The following is a 15,480-nucleotide window of genomic DNA, read 5'->3' as shown; positions in this document are numbered from 1 at the left end:
GAGAAGCAGATGGGAGCTAGAATAAGTGGAGGGGGGACACGTGGGCCCCACAAGCCTGGTAGGTGCGGCCAGGGGGGTGCCCGCGCCTCCAGAGCTTGTGGCCCACTGGTGCAGCCCCCTGACGAGCTCTCCGTCTTAGTATTTTTCAAAAATTCCAGAAAAAATCATACTTGATTTTCACGGCATCCGGAGAACTTTTATGTTCGGGGTACTTTTCTACGGGATGCTAAAACAGAAAATAGGGAAAACTAAACTAATTCTATCATTTTTCTTCTAAGAAACCGAAGCTGAAAGCTTGGAACAGAGGTTTGTGACTCCTCGATTCATCCATCTCATGGTCATCGAAAGAAATCCGTCAATGAGGTTGATTAGGTCTTCTTGACAAACTTTTTTGAATCGCAAAAGAAAACGGCGAATATTTGAATAGTCACTAGGTTACCTCAATGGGGATGTGCATATCCCCAACAAGCAAATCATACTTCATCTTAACAGGAGGTATAGGGCATTCAAAGCTCCCAATAAGAATCGATGAAGTTTTTTCGATAGCATTGATGCAATGTACTCGATATTGTTTCTTCGGAAAGTGCACCGTATGCTCATTACCGTTGACATGGAACATGACATTCCCTTTGTTCAAATCTATAGCAGCCCCTGCAGTGTTTAAAAAGGGTCTTCCAAGGATGACCGCAATGGCTTCATCCTCGGGAATATCCAGGATAACAAAGTCAGTCAATATAGTAACGTTAGCAACCACAACAGGCACATCCTCGCAAATGCCGATAGGGAAAGCAGTTGATTTGTCGACCATTTGCAGAGAGATTTCATTGGGTTTCAACTTATCCAGTTCAAGTCTACGATAAAGAGAGAGAGAGGCATAACACTAACACCGGCTCCAAGGTCGCATAAAGCAGTTCTAATGTAGTTGCCTTTAATGGAGCAAGGTATAGTGGGCACTCCGGGATCACCTAGTTTCTTAGGAGTTCCACCCTTGAAGGTGTAATTGGCAAGCATGGTGGAAATCTCAACCTCAGGTATCCTCCTCTTATTAGTCACAATATCTTTCATGTACTTAGCATACGTAGACATTTTGAGCATATCTGTCAAACGCATTTGCAGAAAGAAAGGTCTAATCATTTCAAAAAATCGCTCAAAATCCTCATCATCCTTTTTCTTGGATGGTTTGGGAGGAAAGGGCATGGGTTTCTGAACCCATGGTTCCCTTTCTTTACCATGCTTCCTAGCAGCGAAGTCGTTCTTATCGTATCTCTTATTCTTAGGCTGTGGGTTATCAAGATCAACATGTTCAATCTCCACATCCTTATCATTGCTAGGGTGATCATCAACATGAACATCGCTATCGATATTATCGTTAGGCTCGTGTTCATCACCAGATTGTGTTTAGGCATCAGAAACAGAGACATCGTTTGGACTCTCAGGTGTAATAGCAACAGGGTTGCTAGCGTGCAGGTTCCTATCATCTTTCTTCTTCTTCCTAGGATGACTAGGTGCATCAGTGCTAACTCCTTGAGAATCTTGTTCAATTCTCTTAGGATTTCCCTTGGGATACAAAGGTTCCTGGGTCATTCTACCGGCTGTAGTGACGACTCTAACAGAATTGTCATTCAACTCATTGAGCAAGTCATTTTGAGCCTTAAGTACTTGTTATACCTGAGTAGTGACCATAGAGGCATGTTTACTCAGAAGCTTAAGATCATTGACGTTTCTGTCCACACAAGCACTTAAATGACTAAGCATATGAGCATTCTGTTCCAATTGTCTACTAACATAATCATTGAAACTCTGTTGTTTGGCAACAAAGTTAGCAAATTCATCCAGGCATAAGCTAGCAGGTTTATCAAAAGGAATATCACTCTCATTGAATCTACGAAGAGAATTTACCTCTACTACCTGTATCGGGTTATCAAGACCATGGATCTCTTCGATAGGTGGTAGATTTTTTACATCTTCAGATTTAATGCCTTTCTCTTTCATAGATTTCTTAGCTTCTTGCATATCTTTGAGACTGAGGAATAGAATACCTCTTTTCTTAGGAGTTGGCTTTGGAGGTGGTTCGGGAATAGTCCAAGCGTTCTCATTGCACAAGATGTTATTCAATAGGATCTCAGCTTGTTCTACGGTTTGTTCCCTAAAAACACAACCAGCACAACTATCTAGATGGTCTCCAGAAGCATCGGTAAGTCCACTATAGAAGATATCAAGTATTTCATTCTTCTCAAGAGGGTGATCAGGCAAAGAATTCAGTAGCTGGACGAGCCTCCCCCAAGCTTGTGGGAGACTCTCTTCTTCAACTGGCGCAAAGTTATATATTTCCTGCAAGGCAGCTTGCTTCTTATGGGAAGGGAAATATTTTTCAGAGAAGTAGTAGATCATATCCTGGGGGCTACGCACACAACTAGGAGCAAGAGAAGTGAACCAAGTCTTAGCATCATCCTTTAGCGAGAAAGGAAACAGCTTAAGGATATAGTAGTGGCAGATCTTTTCCTCACTCGTGAATAGGGTGGCTATATCATGCAGTTTGGTAAGATGGGCCACAACCGTTTCAGACTCATAACCGTGAAAAGGATCAGATTCGACCAGAGTGATTAACTCAGGGTCGACAGAGAATTCATAATCCTTATCGCTCACAAAGATAGGCGAAGTAGCAAACTTCGGGTCGTATTTCATCCTAGCGTTTAGAGATTTTTATTTCCACTTGCGCAGTAATTTCTCAACATCATAGCTATCCTTACAAGCAAGAAAGTCCTCAGCTATCTCTCCCTCCGTAACATAACCCTCAGGCATATTAGACAATTCATATCTAGGAGAGCTAGTTCTAACAGGCAAAATAGCAGGTTCTACTTCAATAGTATCAGCAGTTTCAGAAGTATCATCACATCTAGCAGCAACTCTAGCAATTTGTGCATCAAGGAATGCACCTAGTGGCAAAGTAGTATCAAGCATAGCATCATCACAAGAATCATGGACAGCAGAAGTAGCATCATCAAGCACAGGTGGCATATCAAGATTTCTAGCAGGAGGTGGTGTCGCAAACTTACTCATAACTAAAGGTGAATCAAGTGCAGAGCTAGATGGCAGTTCCTTACCTGTTCTCGTAGTTGAGAGCAAGACTTTAGTTTTTGGATCTCTCAGATTCCTCATAGTGATCAGCATACGTAAATCCCGAGTGATTCAGAGAATATTGCTAAGCTTCCCCGGCAACGGCGCCAGAAAAATGGTCTTGATAACCCACAAGTATAGGGGATCGCAACAGTTTTCGAGGGTAGAGTATTCAACCCAAATTTATTGATTCCACACAAGGGGGAAGCCAAAGAATATTCTCAAGTATTAGCAATTGAGTTGTCAATTCAACCACACCTGAAAGATTTAGTATCTGCAGCAAAGTATCAGTAGCAAGGTAGAGTGATAGCAACAGTAGCAACAGTAACGAGTAGCAATAGTGACAGCAGTAGCGACAGAGTAACAGTAGCGGCAATGTAACGTAGCAAGGACCAGTAGGAAAAACTCGTAGGCATTGGATCGGTGATGGATGATTATGCCGGATGTTATTCATCATGCAACAGTTATAACACGGAGAGATATGTAACTAGCTCCAGTTCATCAATGTAATGTAGGCATGTATTCCGTATGTAGTCATACGTGCTTAGGGAGAAGAACTTGCATGACATCTATTGTCCATCCTCCGGTGGCAGCGGGGTCCTAATGGAAACTACAGGATATTAAGGTTCTCCTTTTAATAGAGAACCGGACCAACGCATTAACACTTAGTGAATACATGAACTCCTCATACTATGGTCATCTCCGGGAGTGGTTCCAGCTATTGTCACTCCGGGGTTGCCGGGTCATAACACATAGTAGGTGACTACAACTTGCAAGATAGGATCAAGAACACACATATATTGGCGACAACATAATAGGTTCAGATCTGAAATCATGGCACTCAGGCCCTAGTGACAAGCATTAAGCAAGGCAAAGTAGTAGCAACATCAATCTCAGAACATAGTGGATACTAGGGATCAATCCCCGTCAAAACTAACTCGATTACATGATAGATCTCATCCAACCCATCACCGTCTAGCAAGCCTACGATGAGATTACTCACGAACGGTGAAGAGCATCATGGAATTGGCGACGAAGGAAGGTTGGTGATGATGATGGCGACGATCTCCCCTCTCCGGTGCCCAGAACGGACTCCAGATCTACCCTCCAGAGGAAGAACAGGAGGTGGCGGTGCCTCCGTATCGTAAAACACGATGAACTCTTCTCCTTGATTTTTTTTCTGGGCGGAAGGGACTAGATAGAGCTGAGATTGAAGGCGGTGGAGCAACGTGGGCCCCACAAGCCTGCCAGGCGCGGCCATGGGGGGCCCGCACCTGGTGGGCTTGTGGGCTCTCAGCTCCACCCCTCCGGTTGATTCTTGCACGAGTATTTTTAATATATCCACAAAAATCCCCATAAATTTCTAGGTCATTCCGAGAACTTTTATTTCTGCGCAAAAACAACACCATGGCAATTCTGCTGAAAACAGAGTTAGTCCGGGTTAGTTCCATTCAAATCATGCAAATTAGAGTCGAAAACAAGGGCAAAAGAGTTTAGAAAAGTAGATACGACGGATACGTATCAGGGCCCCTAAAGGAACATGGAGGACCGCCTTAGGAGCAAGCCTCGGGGAAGGCGGAGGCGTTGGATTAGCGCTCCGCCTCCCCCGGCCTCGGACTCCACGACGGCCACGACCCCTCGCCCTTCCTCTGCCACGGCCACTCGGGCCGTCTTCCGCCGCAGCACCCCCAAAAGTTGTGGCATGATCCGAACGGGATCCCCTCGCCGCCCAGATGACCGACGGTGGCCGACCCCTTCCCCTAACCATGGTTAGGGGCGAGTGCCACCTGCAGACAGAAGAAGATTCTGAAGACTAAGGCTGAGGAGTTGGTGGATTTAGGAGGAGTTGGGTGAGCAAAACCCCTTGTAAACCCTCCCAATTTATAGGACGGGGCGCGGAGGCTAGCCTCCCTTACTCTAGAAGCCACCACCCTTCTCGCCAATCACTCGAGCTCACGGGCGAACAGGGAACCGCCCAGTTGCACCAATGCATGCACGGGCGGGCCCAGCCACTACTACGCCTTTCAAGGCCACACCTGCCACCTGTCCGTCCACAACTGTGCATGCCACGCGCATGGCAGAGGCGTTTCAGGAGGTGGAGAGGCTACTCCGTGCATGACCTCCCACTTCACGCATCCGATGCGTGACGTGGGGAAAAGCAACCGCCAGCAAATCCAGCCATGAAGGCCCGTGTACCTCTCTGGGCCTGGCCCAACAACGCTCCGCACGCGCGTGTGGCCCAGGCCCGGGGGCTCCTGTCGGTGCACTAAAGACTGGGGTCCCTAGTGCCCTAGACTTGTCCACGGGCGCAAAGAGACCCTGCGAGCAGGGCACGACAGGGCCCAGACAAGATACATCCCCACAAGAGATAATCAAAGGCCTCGACAAGCCTGCCTTGTCGAGAAGATAATCAAGGCCTCAGCAAGCCTGCCTTGCCGGGAAGATGTCCAAGGCCACGTCCATTTGGTGGGCGCCGTGAGCTCACCAAGTACAAGACCTCGGCAAGCCTCCCTCGCCGGGATGACAACCGAAGCCCCAGGCAAGCTTCCTTGCCGGGACGAAGACCCAAGGCCCCGGCAAGCTCCCTTGTCGAGATGATGAGGCTACGCACTGGAGGGCGACCACCCTTGCCAAAGTTCCACCGCCCCCCAAGTTCCAGCACATTCTGCATGCGCGAGCGCAGCGTCCAGGTGTCGAAACACCTGGATATGTGTCTTCACCAGCATGTTGCTGACAAGGACAAGAAGTGCATTTAATGCACCTGACAGCGGTAGATGGATAAGCATCGCTCTAGATTCGCTGTAACTTCTCGTGAAGCTACCACCGAGAACTGTAGGTGACCCCTTTTTCCTATAAAAGGAGGCCCTTAGCTCATTCACAAGGGGTTAGACTCTTTGGATATTGGCCAGAAGACGGTTATCATCAGTCACTGTAACAAACAACAAAACACTTAATACAATCAGACGAGCAGGACGTAGGGTTTTACGCGTAAGCGGCCCCCGAACCTGGGTAAAAAGGCTTGCCGGGTGTTGATCGTTAGCTCTGCTCCTGACGTCGTCTTTCCCCGCCCTACGATCACGAGGATTTCACATTGATTCCGATAGGTGTCCACCTACCATCAGCGACACCATGCAAGATGAACTTATTCAGTTCAAGCGAAATGACGTATGGGAACTCATCAAAATACCAGATCCTCACAAGCACAATATCATCGACACCAAGTGGATCTACCGGAACAAGCAAGATGAGTATGGTCAGGTTGTGAGGAACAAGGCACGGCTTGTATCCCAAGGCTACACACAGGTTGAAGGAATTGACTATGATGAAACTTTTGCACCAATTGCTAGACTTGAAGCTATTCGAATATTACTTGCTTATGTTAACCATCACAATATTCCTCTATATCAAATGGATGTGAAAAGTGCACTCCTCAATGGTAAGTGTTGGGGATATACCCCGCAGTGTAACCCGGCTTGGAGTATGACCCGCCAAAGGACTTGGCGACTCACCGGCGACTCAGCAGTGACCTGGCGGGCATTTCATACTTGTCCCCACAGGCGACTTATATAGATGAGGAAGGCCCAAGGACCAGCGTGCACCCTGGCATAAGGCGACTCATAGAGAGGCCAGAAGGGCCGACTCACAAGAGAAGGCCCAAGAAGAGGAAAGACTCCCACAAGAAAGAAACAAGACCCGGATTAGGATTCAAGAAAGACTAGTCCTATTCCTACTCCTAGTGGGACTCTACATGTTAATCTACCCCTTCCACCTATATAAGGAGGGGTAAGGCGCCCCAAGAGGGACAAGATTGACAACTTAGGTCTAGACAAGACAAATCATGAGATAGACAGATTAGACACCCACGAGATTAGAGGTGGCGAGTCTACACCCTTGTAATCGAGATCATCATCTTCATCAATGAAGCACAAACAGGACGTAGGCTTTTACCTCCATCGGAGGGGCCGAACCTGGGTAAACTCGCGTCTCTCGATTCCGACCAACCCCTTCAAGCCGCCACATGGTTGCGATGGCCTCACACCTAAGTTCTCTCACGAGGACATCTGACGTGACAAAACCACAACAGTTGGCGCCCACCGTGGGGCTGATCGCATGGTGGAATTGTGTTCTTGAAGGGAGATTTTTCAGAGATCAAGGAATTGGTGATTGACCGTAGGAAGAAGATCCAACACGGAAAGATCGCGCAAGATAAATCTGACGTGTGACAATTTCGGGCAAAGTTATTGATAGTACAAGATTTGAGTTGAAGAGAAATTAGGGTTACAACTTGCGCGCCATCACAGGCGTCCGTGGCGATTCATCAACCCGAAGCAGGGTCAATCTTTCATATGATTTTTCATGTGCAGCCGCGCATCGCCGAGACTGATCGGGGGAAGCTGCCAAGAGGTTGATTCCATGTACAAATAAACCACCACCTGGAGCTAGACACGGAGAAGGACGCAGACACGGATTGGAACATAAACAAGCTCCTGATCGATCTAGGATTGGTGAAGAGGGGTTCCGGATGGTCCGATGGATGAGGCACAACCTTCTTGGCAACTCCTTTTCCTGCACGGCGCGGCGTAGTCTGTGCCTCGGGTCTTGCAAGATCGACCTCGCCTCCGTTCCGGCTGCCCAACGTTTCGCCGCCCCGCCGCGCCAACTCGCTGTCGCGCGTCACCATACCAGCCGATGTGCTATAGGCTACATCTGCTCTTTATGTTGTTATACATCAACCAAAGATCACGTGGTGACGGATCTGTTAACCAATGGCTACATCACTTCCTGCACGGCGCGGCGTAGTCTGTTGTTATACATCACTTCCTGACAAGACGGGGGCCCCATGACTTCCAGCAAGATTCCTTGTGATTGACAACGCCGATTCAGATCATGACAGGATGCCCGTGATTTGAAGTACAGTTATGGACGATTATTACAATTAGTATTATCCAGGTCGAAACCGAGGACAAGTTTTGAAAGCTATGGTGTATAGTCCAAGAAGCAGGGACAGTTTAACAAGATGGAGAAGCAGAATATGAATGATAGAAGAAATCAATGTCTATCCCTGGTGCTACTTCTCCATACAGGACATGTCCAACGAGGCATACTCAAATTTGCATTGCTACCCACGTGCATGGAGGATGGCGTTAACCAATGGCTACATCCACATACATCCGAGAAGCATCAGCTAGCATTTTTTGATTGAGACATTACGGATCATTTGTCGTTCGAGTAAATCAGTACAAAGGTGATGTTACATTGCGCGTGCGGAGACCGACCAACATCAACAGCATCACGGCCGGCTCGCGCATCCGCACTGGCTTACGACGCGGTGTGCGACTCGCGCGACCGTGTCGACTTCCAACGCACCGGCCGACTCCGGCATCCGCATCAACTCACCGGGGTCGCGTTCGCTCGATAAAGCCGCCCAACAGAGGCGCGTGAGTCGTCGCCGTGCGATCCGGTCTACATCATCATGCCGGTGTCCCGCTTGTTCGCTCGAGTCGCTCAAAGGATGTGCGCGAGACGCCGCCCCCGCTGCCTGGTCTATATGAGATATCTCAGAAGCTTTTTGGTGCTCATCCGTTAAAAATATCAGGTGCTATCCGCCTTATCTATTCTATCAGTATAATTTTTATTTTTAAAAACAATTACTTTGTCCGCAAACATTTTTCTACGCAGGATAATTACTCATTATAAGAGTCACGTCATGTTGCGAGTATGAAGCTCGTGTCACTCGACGCTACGGGCAACTCACTATTTGTATTGGCCTACAATGTCATGGACGATTCTTCGTCCGCGTCGGTCTACAATGACGCGGGCGACTTGCCGTCGGCACCGGCTTATAATGACGCAGCAAACTATCACGTTCGTGCGACCAAGATGGTTTACAATGAGGCGACCAACTCTTACATCCGCGCAACCAAGGCCACTTACAATATCGCAGCCAACTCTCACGCCCGCGCAACCAAGGCGACTTACAACGCCGCGACCGATTCTCGGGTCCGTGCCAGGTCGCCAGACAACTCTCCCATTCAACACATCAGTGGCTTTACATCTTGGAGATGGAGCGGCTTACAATGTCGCGGCCAACTATCACGTCCGTGTAATCAATATGTCTTACAACACCGTGACCGATTTTTGCGTCAGTTTCGCCAGACGGCTCTTGCACTCAACTTAACCCGCCGGTGTTCGCGGTCATCATCTACGAGACGCCCACTACTAACCCCCCGGTACTGCGCGCTGCTCCGGCCAACCACGCGTGCTCTCCGCACCTCGCCTCGCCGCTAAGCTGCTGTTGCTTCGCCCCGGAGTCCGAGCAGTGACCCCTCCAGCAGGCCGGACCTCGGGCGCATGGTCGCTCGGCTGCGTTGTGGCGGACCTCGTCAGCGATGACATGCTGTTGCGGGGTGTGAATATTGCCCTGGTGGACATGGCGCACTGCCCCGGGGACTTCGCCCACGTCAGGATTATCGGGGCGCTCAAGAAAACATCGGACAACCCAACGTAGACGGGTTTCACCTCCCTGCCGCTCGCTGCTACAAAACAATGGGTTGCCGTGGAACTAAAACCGAAGCTCCATGTCTGCGAGCACAAGCGGTGATGCTCCATGGTGTTATGAAACTGAGGTCGGGATTCTATTGCGGGTGACCGCGGCGTGATGACCGCAAATGGACAAGGGCTGGTGAGCTTTCAAAGTTTCTAGCCAGATTTTGGGGAGAAAAGAAATGACCAAGAGTCACCTGGACTCACAAGTAGGAAGGGAGAGAGAGAGAGGAGTCAATGCATAAGGAATTTGTGGCTAGCTCCGCTCCTAGCACAAGAAGGATTAGATGGATCAAGGCATTTCCTAGACCGGCTCCTGTGTGATGCTCGAGTGATCAAAGTCTGATGTTTGCCTTCATCCAAGAAATTATCAGGACAATTGTTCATTAAGAAATAGCGTCATATTGCGAGTACGAAGCTCGTGTCAATTAACGTCATGGGCAACTCATCATCTGTGCTGATTTACAATGACGCTGCCAACTCTCACGTTCCCGCGATCAAGACGACTTACAATGACGCGGCCAACTTTCATGTCCACGCGACTAAGACAACTTACGAGACATCGCCTTCGCGGTACGGACGACATGAATCCGCCGGTGCAGTGTATGCAAGTGCGAGCCGCCCAACATACGCACCAGAACCGCCGCCTCCGCTCCATGGTTTATATAAAATGTCAGAAGATTTTCTGACATTCATCCGAGAAAAATACATCAGGTGCTATTCATCTTATCTACCTTTTAGTACATGTTATTTGTCCAAGAACAATTACCCTGTCCAGCGATATTTTTATGCAGGGCAATTATCCATTATCAAAGATGGCATTATATCTCAGAGATGGAGTACATGCCAGCATCATTCTATAATGGTGTCCGTCTGGGCTGCTCAAAGGACTCGCTCACCGGCTTACAACGCTGTGATCAACTCATCATTAACGCTGGCTTAAAATGACACGGCCAACTCTCATGACCGTGCGACCAAGACAACTTAGAAGGTCGTAAACAACTCACCAATCATACCGGCTTACAACGCCTCGATTGACTCGTCGTCCGTGCTGGCTACAACACCTTGACCAACTTCCTATCCACGTTGGTTTCAAACGCGACCATGGTCTGGTTTACATCAACCCGCCGGTACAGTGCTCGCATGTACGAGCTGCCAAATAGACGGATGCAAGACGCCACCCTCGCGGTCCAGATGACATCAACCCGTCGGTGCAGTGCTCGCCTGTACGAGCCCCAAACAAACGGATGCAAGACGCCGCCCTCGCGGTACGGGTGACATCAAGATATCGTGCAATGCTCACTTATAAAAGCCACGCAACAGACGTGCGCAAGCCGCCGTCCCTACAGTCCAATTTACATCAACACATCAGATGGAGCGGGTACCGGCATTTTTCTCCACCGGTTTATGCCGCAGTCAAGTATGGAGACTCTCAAGCCGCCTCCTTGAGTCGACTTAAGACTCGGGGGCTATTCAGACATGTCTCGCCAGATCCAACCAGGCTGAATAATTCAAGAACATCGGGTCATTACAGGCAAGATAACCCGGCTCCGAGGGCTATTGCTTCATTGGCGGGTATTTTAAAGTCGCCCAAGAGGACGAGTCGCCACGATGCGCAGTTTAACATGGGTGCCCGGCTTAATGGCAAGAATTCATGGTTAAACCTGCCTTTGTGGGTGATGCTACTCCGAATCCCGTGTACTCTGTTTCATGATAAGTCAATCCATATGGACCTTGAACTTATCCGGGTAAAAACATCGATTGGTCATGAGTGCCGGCTTACAGAAAGCGAGGATGCTCCATTTGCCATTAAGCCACCTTCTTGGTCAAACCTGCCTATCTGCATGATGCTACTCTGAATCCCGTGTACTCTCGATATATCAATCCAGTTGGACCCTGAACTATCGAGGTTAAAACATCGATTGGTCGCGAGTGCCGTCTTACAGAAAGCGAGGATATTCCATGGGCTATTAAGCCGCCTTCTTTGAAACTTGGTTAAACCTGCCTGTCTGCATGATGCTACTCCGAATCCCGTGTACTCTCGATATGTCAATCCAGTTGGACCCTGAACTATCGAGGGTTAAAACATCGATTGGTCGCGAGTGCCGGCTTACAGAGAGCGAGGGTAAACCAGTGGCTAACAAGCTAGTTTCATTGAAGTAAGATTCAAGTCTCGTATACCAGCACTATTCTGTCATATACATGCATCATCTTGCATTGCATCATGCATCATACATAGATATCATGCCGGTCTTCAAACCGGGTCAAAGCATAAATTCTTGCAGGTGCAAATAAATCTTTGAATAGCCAATTTGGCTGGATTATCATCATGGTTTATCATTACCAGTGTTAAATGATTGGGTTTTTGAGCCAGCTCAGAATAATTGACTATTGTCGAAGAGCCGCCCTATCACATATAATGCCGAGTCATCTAATTAACCGGCCCTTGGATTTCTTCAACTTGTGCTCTGTAGTAAACTACAACACTTATGGATTTCTCAAACATATGGATTTCTCAAAGATATATTTGCCGGGTTACATTGCAACCACGGTAAAGGATTTCTTTTATCATAAAGGCATCATCAGCTCACAGAGTGGATATGATTTTATTTTACAATGGAAGGAATAGTCCCAAGTCGCTGCAGGCACGCAACCCGACACTTGGGGGCTATATTATTCCAATCAAAATTACATCAAATTATGAAGGTCCCATGTGACTGCAAGCATGCACCATCACACTTGGGGGTTAATGCAATCCGCTTTTCAAATCATCACATCATCAACAGACCCGGCTACCTCAAGGAGATAAGCCGGCCCTGGGGGCTACAGGTCGCTCTTTATTTCAAATATGGATTCAAGGAAGAACCGGCTCATCATTTTTTATAATGACCCGACCCTTGGGGGCTACACATTGTTGCTCAAGGTTACATCATCAGATTTACAAAGTCCCTTGTCATTACTGCATAATGACCCGACCCTTGGGGGTTACATCATATGATGTTTTATTTCAAAGGAGAAAGAACGTGGAAGTCCCAAGTGCCGCAAGCGACCGACTCGGCACTTGGGGGCTACACTATTCAGATCAAAATTTCTAAAGTCCCAGGTTGCTGCAGGCAAGACAACCCGGCACTTGGGAGCTATAGCACTAAGTTGTTTCACAAATCATGAGGTTCAAATTGAAGACCCGGCCCATCACACACTGATGACCCGACCCTTGGGGGCTACATGTAATATGGATATATCAAAAAATTCAAGAGCACATTTCATTTCGTCATGGAGGTGAAGTATTGGGAGACCGGCTCAACATCACACGGACTTCTTTATCCCCAATAATTCGATATAGTCAATTGGAGTTCAGTTGTTTGACATGGCACTACCAATAATCATGACCCGCCATTAGCAAACATGACCCACCATTGTCAATCATAACCCGCCGAAGCAAGAGAAGCTGGTTCAACATTGTGTGGATTTCTTATTTCCCAAGTTTTCATCAAGACAAAGCATTGGAGGCCGACTCAATGGCATATATATATATTTTATTGCAAAAGACATGTACCTACGAGATGATTGAAGGCGGCTCGAAGAAACCTAGATTTTTCAAGGAGCCACTTCATTAAATCAAGCCGGCCAGAGGAGCAAGCCGGTCCCTTAACTTATTTATTATTCTTATTTCAGGAGCTTACCATGAATAAATTCAAGCTAACCTTGGGGGCTAATGTTGGGGATATACCCCGCAGTGTAACCCGGCTTGGAGTATGACCCGCCAAAGGACTTGGCGACTCACCGGCGACTCAGCAGTGACCTGGCGGGCATTTCATACTTGTCCCCACAGGCGACTTATATAGATGAGGAAGGCCCAAGGCCCAGCGTGCACCCTGGCATAAGGCGACTCATAGAGAGGCCAGAAGGGCCGACTCACAAGAGAAGGCCCAAGAAGAGGAAAGACTCCCACAAGAAAGAAACAAGACCCGGATTAGGATTCAAGAAAGACTAGTCCTATTCCTACTCCTAGTGGGACTCTACATGTAAATCTACCCCTTCCACCTATATAAGGAGGGGTAAGGCGCCCCAAGAGGGACAAGATTGACAACTTAGGTCTAGACAAGACAAATCATGAGATAGACAGATTAGACACCCACGAGATTAGAGGTGGCGAGTCTACACCCTTGTAACCGAGATCATCATCTTCATCAATGAAGCACAAACATGACGTAGGCTTTTACCTCCATCGGAGGGGCCGAACCTGGGTAAACTCGCGTCTCTCGATTCCGACCAACCCCTTCAAGCCGCCACATGGTTGCGATGGCCTCACACCTAAGTTCTCTCACGAGGACATCTGACGTGACAAAACCACGACAGTAAGCATGAGGAAGAAGTATATGTTGCTCAGCCCCCCAGGTTTTGAAGACCCAAAGCACGTTGACAAAGTCTTCAGACTCAAAAAGGCACTCTATGGCCTCAAGCAAGCACCTCGGGCGTGGTAGGATACATTGAAGGAATTCCTCATGAAGAAAGACGTCAAACCCGGTTCACTTGATCCTACTCTTTTCACAAAGTCCTATGACAATGAACTATTTGTGTGCCAAATATATGTCGACGACATTATTTTTGGTTGTACTGACAAACGTTACAGTGATGAATTTGCCTACATGATGGGCGAAGAATATCAAATGTCCATGATGGGGAGCTGAAATTCTTCTTAGGTCTGCAAATTTGTCAACAATGCAATGGCATCTCCACATCTCAGGAGAAATACCTCAAGGATGTTCTAAGGAAATTCGGCACGCATGAATGCAAAGGCGTCAAGATTCCTATGCCAACCAACGGCCACCTGTGCACTGACGAAAATGGTAAAGATTTCGATCAGCAGGCATATCGTTCTATGATTAGCTCTTTATTGTACCTATGGGCATCTAGGCCACATATTATGTTTAGTGTTTGCATGTGTGCTCGTTTTCAAGCAAAACCAAAGGAATCACACCATAAGGATGTGAAACATATTCTTTGATATCTAGCTCACACACCAACACTAGGATTATGGTACCCCAAGGGCTCAAATCTTCACCTCATTGGATATTGTGATTTTGATTATGCTGGTGACTGTGTAGATTGGAAGTCAACATCAGGCACATGCCATTTCCTTGGAAGATCATTAGGTTGCTGGTCCTCAAAGAAGCGGAACTATGTATCACTCTCCACTATCAAAGTTGAATACGTTGGTGCTGGATCTTGTTGTGCTCAACTGCTATGGATGAAGCAAATCCTCAGAGACTACACCATTGACATGAAAAATGTGCCCCTCTACTGCGACAATGAGAGTGCAATCAAGATCGCCTACAACCCAGTACAACACTCAAAGACCAAGCACATCCAGATTCGTCATCATTTTCTTCAAGACCATGTCCTCAAGGGCAATATGATCATCGATTATGTGAAGACTGGTGATCAGCTAGCAGATATCTTCACAAAGCCCTTGGATGAGAGAAGGTTTTGCAAGTTGCGGTGTGAAGTAAATATCCTAGAATCTTCAAATGTCTTGTAAATATGCACACATCATAACACTTATGAAAAATTCATGACTTAGATGTGCAACACACAAAGTAACGGTTTTCTTCAATAAATGAATAATATCACTCTAAGTGTGAAGAAATCAATGAAGAATTTGGTTTTCGGTGCCCTACGACAATTGTACGCCGCGCCTGAAATCATCATTCTTCTACGGTGGGTCACGCCACCACCCATCTTTGAAATTCTTCAAGTTAAAAATTCTTCAAAGTTGAAATTCTTCAATCTCAGACTTTTCACAAATTCCTCCAAATT

Source organism: Hordeum vulgare, chromosome 6H, assembly GCF_904849725.1.
Source record: "Hordeum vulgare subsp. vulgare chromosome 6H, MorexV3_pseudomolecules_assembly, whole genome shotgun sequence".
Classification (NCBI taxonomy): domain Eukaryota; kingdom Viridiplantae; phylum Streptophyta; class Magnoliopsida; order Poales; family Poaceae; genus Hordeum; species Hordeum vulgare.
Note: the sequence above shows the minus strand (reverse complement) of the source record.